This window comes from Tetrao urogallus (assembly GCF_951394365.1).
Source record: "Tetrao urogallus genome assembly, chromosome: 24".
Classification (NCBI taxonomy): Eukaryota; Metazoa; Chordata; class Aves; order Galliformes; family Phasianidae; genus Tetrao; species Tetrao urogallus.
The window spans coordinates 4,571,675-4,580,856 of NC_136837.1; the positions used below are offsets into that span (position 1 = coordinate 4,571,675).

Genomic DNA, 9,182 nt, shown 5'->3' on the forward strand with positions numbered 1-9,182 from the left:
AGAGCACAGGATGGATGGCATTCTTTTTCACAACAGAGGTTCCTGGTTCCCAAACTTCATGCACAGGCTGTACATCTGCGTTTTACCCTTGTCTTTATTACTTTCAGTTCAACTCCTAACAGGCAATTTAATGACTGAGTTACAAACCTCAGTGTGCAGAGGGCCAGAGCTGGCTGTGCTTTAGGGTAATACTCTGTGGGTGAGCAATAAAATCTGCCTACATCGTAAATAAACCTGAATAGCTTATTTTGGCAAAGAATTCTCATTCCTGACAAATGCAGTTTTGAGACAGCCAATTACCACTTACTAATCTAGGATGAAATACTGTTGGAAACTGACATCCCAAGTCAGCTCTGACACAGCATTTGGTGGATTTCCAGTGGAGTCTTCTCTCACATGTGTGATAGGAAATAATCTTTATGAGGGCTGTCAAAGGGAAGGGAATGCTCAGGCTTACAAATCACTGAAGCGGGTTATGGGAAAGGGATGTGTCAGGATTGCTAAGTAAAGCCTGTTACATAAGGCTGCCCGTTAAGTTTGAGGCATTTTCAAGTTTATCAGATGGATTTTTAGCATCTCCTGTATTTATCTTTTTGAAGCAGAAGCTCTTGTTCCTCTGCAGCAGGACCTCCTGCATTTTGCTGTCTAAGTGTGCATAAAGGTGTATCAGTGTGATTATTTGGGATGTGTCACTTGCCACTTTAACATCTTAAATGTGTTGCTCTCTTTTCTCAGCAGACTGTGGGCCATCACAAGCTCGCACCAAGAGGAAGTTCTTAGCTACTGAGGGAAGGTTAGGAGATCCTCATTTCAGGTGGCTGCTGTGATGCCAGGGAGCTGAGGCTCCAACCTCAGAGAACTCATTTCTTCAAAGTAAAAGAGTTAAGGAATAACAGCTCCATTTGAGTTACCTGATTTCTTGCACAATACACAAAATGCAAACCTTCCTGCCATTTTATTCTGGTGTGCCTCTTCCCATGCTTTCTTTACAATTAATTGCTGACTCAAGCTCTGACCCATTTATGTACACTAGATCCAGGTGATTCTCAATAGATGTCTCCTACCAGAGGAATCCTTTGCTGATGAGCAGGACCTGGTGTGCATCTGATCTCTGTTTCCAGCCTGGCCTAACGATTCCTAATCCTCAGTGAATGGCTTCTAGATAGCTGCTGCCATGGAGGGATGCACACAGATATGTGGGCAACAGCCCCCAGCTGCTCTCAGCCTCCCCACAGGGACACAGCCTCATGCTTTTCACCTGGAAGCTCCTAAATTCACAGTACAGGTGAGCTGGTGCTGGAAGTGTGCTCAGTCCTTCTCTTTTATTCATAGTACCAACTCTAAAGAATTCTTTCGAAAAGGAATTTTTTTTTTTTTGAGACTTATCCTTAAATCTGCTCTCTTTAACTGAATCTCAGTTTATCTGATCAGTTAGTTAGCCTTAATTATTCTTGAGATTGGTTTCAAAACAAGCTGTGGTCTCATTCAGGGCTGTTCAGCTGTTTTAATGAATTGCTGTGAGGAGGAAGCGCGACCTGCAGAAAAAGCGGAGCTTCAGCTGACTTGTGAACCATTGCAGAATTATGTTTATTACTGCCAGATTTGTGCAGCACCATTACTGGTATGGACTGAAATAACAACGAATAGGAGGCAGGTGCCTCGGGTTCCCATTAAAAAAAAAAAATGATCTGGATGTCTGGCAGGATAACAGCCCTGTGACAGCCTGCACCTACCAGAGGGGGGAGAGATTAAGTGTGAGGGAGAGAGGCAGAAGGCGAGGCAGTGAGCAGCTGAGGATCCCAGGGACCCGGTGCTGATCCCACAGCTGAGCACGGACTGCAGGAGCTGCAGCTTCACCACTGAGCACACTGCAGAGAAGAGGGGGACCTTTAGGAAGTCGTGTGCAGGTGAGGGCTGCGTGCCTGTTTCAGTGAGTAGCTGGGGTTGCTGTGAGCTAACGGCTTGTTGGAGCTCCTCGCCTTCAGGAGAGGGGATCAGAGGGAGAGGCAGATCGTGATCAGCTCGGGTCTGCATGAAGGGGAGCTGTGAGCCCTTTGTAACACTGCAGCTCCTGGGGCAAGCAGAGGTTGAAGGGGAGAGAAACGGTCGCTCCTTGCATCGCGGTTGTTTCTGTCTATTTGGATTACTTCTCTGTTGGACGCTGCCATGACTTTTTAGCTCTGGATGAGACTTATTTTGTTCTGATCTTTTCCTTCTGGATGGGGAGAGAATTTGACAGAGGACAATCTGCAGAAGGAAGGGGGCTGCGTTCCCAGCAGTGGCAACCTCTGGCACTTTTGTGGGTGCTCAGCATTGACTTCTGCAGGCAAAGATCAGGCAGAGCACTACGGGAACAATGTTGAGATGTATGTTATGTGAAAACATTACATATACATGTTGAAATGTTATGTTTGTGCATCCTGTGAGGAAGGAGAGAAGGCTGCACGTGCTGCAGCCTCGTGGAGTTCCACAGAGATTTCAGTATCATCTGTTTCACTAACAGATTTCCTTGCAGGTGAGGGTGTGGTGTATTAAATAGTTTGTAGTGTGAAGATTGAGGGCTTTTTTTTAACCTGTGGCTATTGGTAGGTTGGGCAAACAAATCAGAAGAGGGGTATTTGTTATCTGTTCTAGTTTGAAGTGGGGGGGAATGGGAAAAAGCCACGTAAGTTGAATCCCTTGCGGCACCTGAATGTGCACAACTCCCACTTTCAGTGTTTGCTGCATTTATTTAAGAGCAGTTGTTCTGAGCAAAGAAGGCACTCATACACCTCATGCAGAGGTAAGAAAAAAAAAAAATACTGTTTCCTGATCCACCTGGGTCGTAGCCACATCTGACAGAAAGGATGTCCTGAATTTCATGTGTGTGTGACCAGCAAGAGCAGTACTGTCAGAATCACTTGACTGAATGTTGTACGTAGGGCTGCAGGTAACCCTTTGCCTTCACTGAACTTAGACCTTTATTCCATTCTCTTTGCCTTTCCTTGAGTGCAACTCTTTCTCGCTTATGTCAAAGTAAAATTTGAACCTGACTTCTGAATTTTGCATACCTTGCTCGTTGCTTATCCCTAAATATTTCTGTCCCAAGGCCTCCCTGCCATCCCCCTGACTTTCAGTGGAGGAAACAACTACTTGTGCTGCAGAGGAATGCTGTGGCTTGGCTGTAGAGTGAGACTGGCTTTCGACCCTGTCTGTCTGTTGGTGTACAGGAGAACATAGCCAGCTTTTTGGAACCACCAAGTCTTGTTTTCTTCACTTCTTGCTATGCCTGAGCTGTGCAGTGGGCACCAGTGGCTCTAGGAAGAGCTGCTTCAGTCATCAGAATTGGTAGGTTTCATACTGATATATTGGAGAGGACAGGAATTAAAGGAAAACCAGAAAATTGGAAGAATTGTGTTTCTGATATCTTTCTAAATTCAGTCCTGGAATATCTGGCCTGCAGCTGTTGCCTCTTTGATGCCTCTTTGATGCTTCTTCACTGCCCCATGTTAGGGGAACGAGCTTGCTTCCTTGGAAAATGCATCTTGTTTGCGTTGCAGGCAGTGGGAGCTGCTGAGTGTTGCAGGTTTTCAGCAGGATGCAGTAGATCCACGGCTGGCATGCAGGGGTTAACAGGGCTTTTGGGTGGGCGGGTTGAAAACAAGCTGTGAAATGGAAGAAGGTCAGCCTCTTGGAGGGGTTTGCTGGGTCACAGATGGTTTTAAGTTATCAGTCTGTCTGTAGGGGAGGTTTCCCTTCCCTCTCCCCAATACAACTTAGGTAAACCAGGACTGGAAGTAAGGTAAAGCTCCATAACAAAATGGTTAGGTTCAGAGAAGCAGGCAGAACTGTGACTGTCTTGGTCATTGCTAGAACCTGCTACGTGGCTAGTGGTACAAGCTGACTCCAGGAGCTAACAGCTGTTTGTTGCTAAATACCATCAGTAGTGCAGTGTTCAGTATGGAACAAATCACTGGGAAGGAAGGGAGCATTCATGGGAAAGGGAGCTGCAGGCAGCCCTGGGGCTCTGGGTGGCTTTGGGGCATTCCTTGGGCTCAGTCTGCAAGCAGAAGGCTCTTGCTGAAGTAGGTGAGAGCTGCGTTTGGATTTCAGTAAAACCAATATATGCTTATTGGAGGAGTGTTCCCATACTTGATGTGAAGAGTTGCTGTCATCAAATACTTGGTAGTGACTGGTTTTATTAAAGGTGCTTAATGCTCAGGCTGCAGCGCGTGATCCGCAGAGTGATGCAACTGCTGCTCTGTGCCAGTGAGAGGAGAGTCAAAGGAAGGATTCCTGGGATGATTGTGGGTCAGGGCAGGTGGAGGAAGGGGCTTCAGGAAACCCAGTGGAACACTGCTGGGAAGTGCTGTCTGCTGTGGTTTTTCCTGTGTGTTCACCCCCCATTGACTCTAGATTTTAGAACTCTGATCAGTTAGAACATCAAAGGAAAACTTTATTCTGGTTCTTGTAGCTTTGCAGTATGCAAACCATAGACTAACTGCTGGAGCTACTCTGTATCTCAGAGTTGAGCATGAGGTTTTAATGTTACGTGTGTTACGAATTTAGAGTAATACATGGTACACAGGGCAAAGTTGTAAAAAATAAAAAATAAATGTGCTTTCAGACAGGAGTGAATGAAAGGGGAGCCCCAGAGTGAGCAGCCCTGGTCGTGTGTTGTGCTGCTGGGGTGGATTTCAGTCACAGACTGGCCAGATCTCCAGGCACAGCCAGCTTTGTGGAGGAGCCTTTGCTCCTTAGTTAGCTTTCTGGTGGAGGAAAGAAGGTTCTCATTTTGCAAGGGTAGATGGGAAGCAGAAGGTTTTGGGGTGCGATGTGCTGCCCTGGTGTTGCCATGATAAACCTGCCTGTGGGAATAAGTGGCCTTGTTACTGCTCATGGGAATAGGAGTCAGTCTGTGTTTGCACTGGAAGTCAAAGGCTGCAAAGGGAAATGTCTGCTTTGCCTTTAGCAGTGAAACTCTTGCAGAAGGAACTGTTTCCCTCAGGCATCTCAGTTGTCTGGTCTGTGTTGCTCTATTACGAAGTCCAAGCCCAGACTTGGTTGCCCAATTAACAGATGCCAGAATCCAGCATTTTTCTCCTAATGACTTAGGAGATTTCCTAAGGACTTGTGACTCTGAGAACCAGGCTACTGGTGTGTCCTACAAAACTTGGATGTCCGCCTTGTCCCTTCCTTAAACTATGGATCCACACGAATATTTGCACCTTGAGACACAAAGTCTTGACCCAAGTGGCACTTGGAAATCCAGCATGGCCTTGACTGATGGTCGCATCTGACCACGCTGGCTAGCTGCCGTGTTTGAGGCTTGCCAAAGGCACCGGGTTCAAGCATGCTTCCCATGCTGCACTGGGAACCAAGGGTATATAATCCTATATCCACAGACAGCACCCTATAGAGACATCCTGGTGAGGCTGCCGCTGAGTGCAGGCTTGGCTTCCAGTAGAGTGGAGAGGTGAGGAGGGAACAAGAACGTATCATTTCTTTTGGTATTTCTTAGTGATGTTTAGGTCAGACTAATGAGGGATGTGGCTTCTTCCATACAGATTGCTAATATCTGTGACCAGGAGACCTCTTCAACTGCTATGAAGAGTTCTGTGATCTGAGGCAACGAACCAACAGCTCCTGGGAGGAGCAGAATTGAATTAAAGCAGGATCAGCTCAGAAGCTCGACCTCTAAGGTAGTGAGTTTGGCCATGTCTCCTGGGATACGTGGCAGGGCTGATACAGAGCTGGGAGAATGAGATGCAGCCATCGCTGCCATGGTGGGCCCTGCTCTGTGATGCTGCTGTCTGAAAATTGTAAATGTTCTGGGTCTTCCCAGTGTCCTACAGCACACACTGATTTCCCTGGTAAGATGGCAGGCTGTTGGAGTTCTGCTCTGGTTGTCCCATGGAGCACCATGTAGCATTGGTATGCTATGGTTTCTGATCTTGGAGACGTCTTGTGATGGCAAGCAGGGGATACGTTGCCTTGTCTTCTGGATGCTTAGTAAAAGTGATGTATTTGCTCTGCAGACCTTGTTGCAAGTTTATTGACTGTGTGAAAATGCGTGTCTGTTATGAAATTTGTGGATGTATTGTGAATATTGGAAGGAACAGACTGGCTTGAGCTTGAGTTGCCATCCCACGCCCGCTTCACCCAACTGCCATAACCTCAGTGTCCTGTTCACAGCTCTTAGAGCGCCACTGTTCTAATTCACGCAGGTGATACAGATGGTGTGTGAGTCCTGTGGGTGTTTTGTACCAGTGCTCTTTCACAAGCACACAGCTATATTGTATCTGTGCATAGAAACTGTGGGCAGTGTGAGCCATCATGTTATAATCCCTGAGGCAGGAGGGAAGGTGGAGTCAAATATAGACTTACTGGAGGAATAAGTCACACAGAATCTGATCCATGGGCGTTCCTCCCCACTCCACACAAGACCTCCATTCATCAATGCAACACTTGTGACCTGCTCAGAAATTTTCATGAAGTCATCGCTTCTACAGTTGCTGGCCTTCAGTTTTGTGTTTTTAACAAAGAATGAGATTTTTCTTCAGGAATCTTCTGAAATAGGAGGATTCAAGCTGCAAATAGTGCTCAAAGTTGGCAGACAATACAAGCCCAACCAAAACTGAAAGAGAAGTTTTAAGTACAAGATTCTTCTTCTCAATGAGTATCTGGATCTGCCAGTGCAAAGTTCTGGAATTTGAGGCAGAACATGCAACGGTTTGGTGTTTAGATCACTCACTTGGTTGGGGATCTCTTGTTTTCTATATGAATTACAAAGAGAAATAGAATCTTAGAATGATTTATGTTGAATGGGACCTTAAAGATCATCTGTTTCGAATGGTTGCCAACCAGCAGATCAGGCTGCCCAGGGTCCCATCCAAGCTGGCTTTGAACACCTCCAAGGATGGAGCATCCACAGCTGCTCCACACAACCTGTTCCAGTTCCTCACCTCTCTCTGAATAAAGGATGCTGTGTCTGTTACTGTTTATTTTTTTACAATGGTCTGCATTGATGGCTCTGTGCCATGTGTGTACTGTGCTCGCACCAATGTCTGCAGTCCATCCTATGCTCCTGGACCCATTCCCTGTGCATCAGTCCCTTGCTGCCTGTCACTTCTCTTGGATTTTACCTAACTTTGTTCACCAGTCTCTGCCAGCCATTATTCACCTCTTTTCTGTGTGTTCCATGTCTGAAGCTCACAAATAACTACTTGTGATACTACCAGTACAGCCGAACCCTGGGACTCCCAAATGACTCCCAAATGTTTTGGTATACTTAGCTGATACGTGACCCTATCACAAGTGCCTGGTTGAGTGCAGAGGGAATGGGCTCCTCAGTTAGCTCATCAGATTGGTGGACAGGCAGGATGAAAGGCAGACCTCCCATCTGCTTTATTTTGCTGGTTTAAAGATGTTGTCAGTAGTTGTCAGTGGTCGAGGGCTTGCTCTTGCCCTATTGGGAGCAGTGGAAGCTTTGTTGCTGTCTCCTGAGGGGGCATCTCTGCAGCTGAAGACCACATGGCCTTCTGCAAAGGGCACCAAATAGCCAGGCGTTGGCTATCTAAATGAGGCTAGCGCGTGATGATGAGCTACTTGTCAAAGAATTGAGTGTTGAGCTCCTTCCAGCATTAGCCCTGCTATGCCAGGACTGGTGGTGAGCAGCGTTTCGTACAGGAGGGGTAGTTTGCCCTTTGGAAGTATTTGGCTGCCTGTTTTGAGTAAATAGCAACATCGGTGACCGTGTCAGTTTGGAGAGCTGTGGCACAGGTAGCTGTGAGTGGAGATACGGATTCTAACATGGCAGTTTTTGGAAGGCTTTTGCTGTCTTTCATTTCTTTTAAACATTCTATGATTTCTGTATATCAGGGCTGAACCCAAGTGAAGGTAAAACAAGGTTATCCATGTAATGAGGGAGCCAAATCTTTAGAAATAAGCAGGGCAGGTTCTGAAGGTTTCTGTGCCAGCTGATGTGGTATTTTCAAGTTCGCATTTTAACACGGAAGGCATGAGAAAATGTGATGTAGTTGGATTAATTACACTGGAGGAATGTTCTCTTGCATATTCCAGCACTGTTATTTTAACTGTGCAGTCAATGTGTGGTATTAAGATGCTTCACTCTCACTCTCCAGAAGACAAGAATTCACAGGAGTGTGAGGACTCACAGCAGCTTATCTTTAATCCACGTGAATTTCTGCAATACTTACGGTCCAGTAAACTCACCAGTTTACACATAAAGTTTCTCAATGGCTTTGGACCTGAGCGCAGTGTTGATGTTTCAGTATAGATGCTTGTCAGAACTGCCTCGTGGGGGAAGAAGAGCTGAGAAGCGAAGGGTGAATGTGAACCAAACGCAAAGAGAGCTTGGGGGAACGCTGTTGCAAGCTAACGACAAGCAATCACGTTTGTTTAGAGTTGGGCATTTCAGCCTGTGGAGTGGTGACACGTTTAGGAAGGTGCAAGACTGCAAGAGGCAGTAGGGGATTATGGTGTTTGCTATTAATACAGGTCAGTGCCTCGGAGGGCAAACGAAGACCATCGGGAGGCAGCGATGGGGAGTCCCTGAAGGGCTGTGCTGCGCAGTGCCCTGCGTGCTGCAACCTGGAAACGTCTTCTGAGATGTCAGTTTTGCACTTTTCCTTCCCACAAGCTCTTCCTTCCCTGCAGTTGCAATTCTTAAAGCACTAGAAGCCTTTTCTTTTTTAATTATTATTATTATTTTTTTTTTTAATCAGAAATAGATACATGATAATGCCAAAATATCAATGCAGGCAGGCGAGAATACGGATATGTAACACCCACACCAGATTGGAGCTGAGGTGGAAAGAGAGGAACTGGCTGTCATTCACAGTCTCATGTATCATTTTCCATTCCTATTGTTTTACATGCATCTGCACTGAAGTTAGAGAGGCAAACAATGATTTTCCAAGGAGTTGATCCTGCTGTTGCTATGAGTTAGTGTAGTGTGTAGAGCCCTAAAATGAGGGTTAGGCTGAGGACCACATTAGAGCCAGTGGAGAGAGGTCTGTGTTCTTATCTGCAGCTTCTGATGAGTGGGGAAACAGTGCTTATCCTTTTGGTTCAGAATTTGACCCCAGAATACTGAGTTCCACTGCCCTTGGTCTGTGAAACATGGCACAAGTGATTTTTGTTGGCTGTGTTTTACCCTCAGTGAAACCAAGTATCACACA

The 9,182-nt window shown here is 46.2% G+C and overlaps 1 long non-coding RNA gene across 1 annotated transcript; it reads left to right on the forward strand.

Moving 5' to 3' along the window:
• Positions 1-5,418: 5,418 nt before the first annotated feature.
• LOC306955064 lies at positions 5,419-5,880 on the forward strand. Its single transcript, XR_013792598.1, has 3 exons — positions 5,419-5,455; positions 5,547-5,681; positions 5,825-5,880. It is a non-coding gene; the product is annotated as an uncharacterized lncRNA (long non-coding RNA).
• The last annotated feature ends 3,302 nt before the right edge of the window (positions 5,881-9,182 follow it).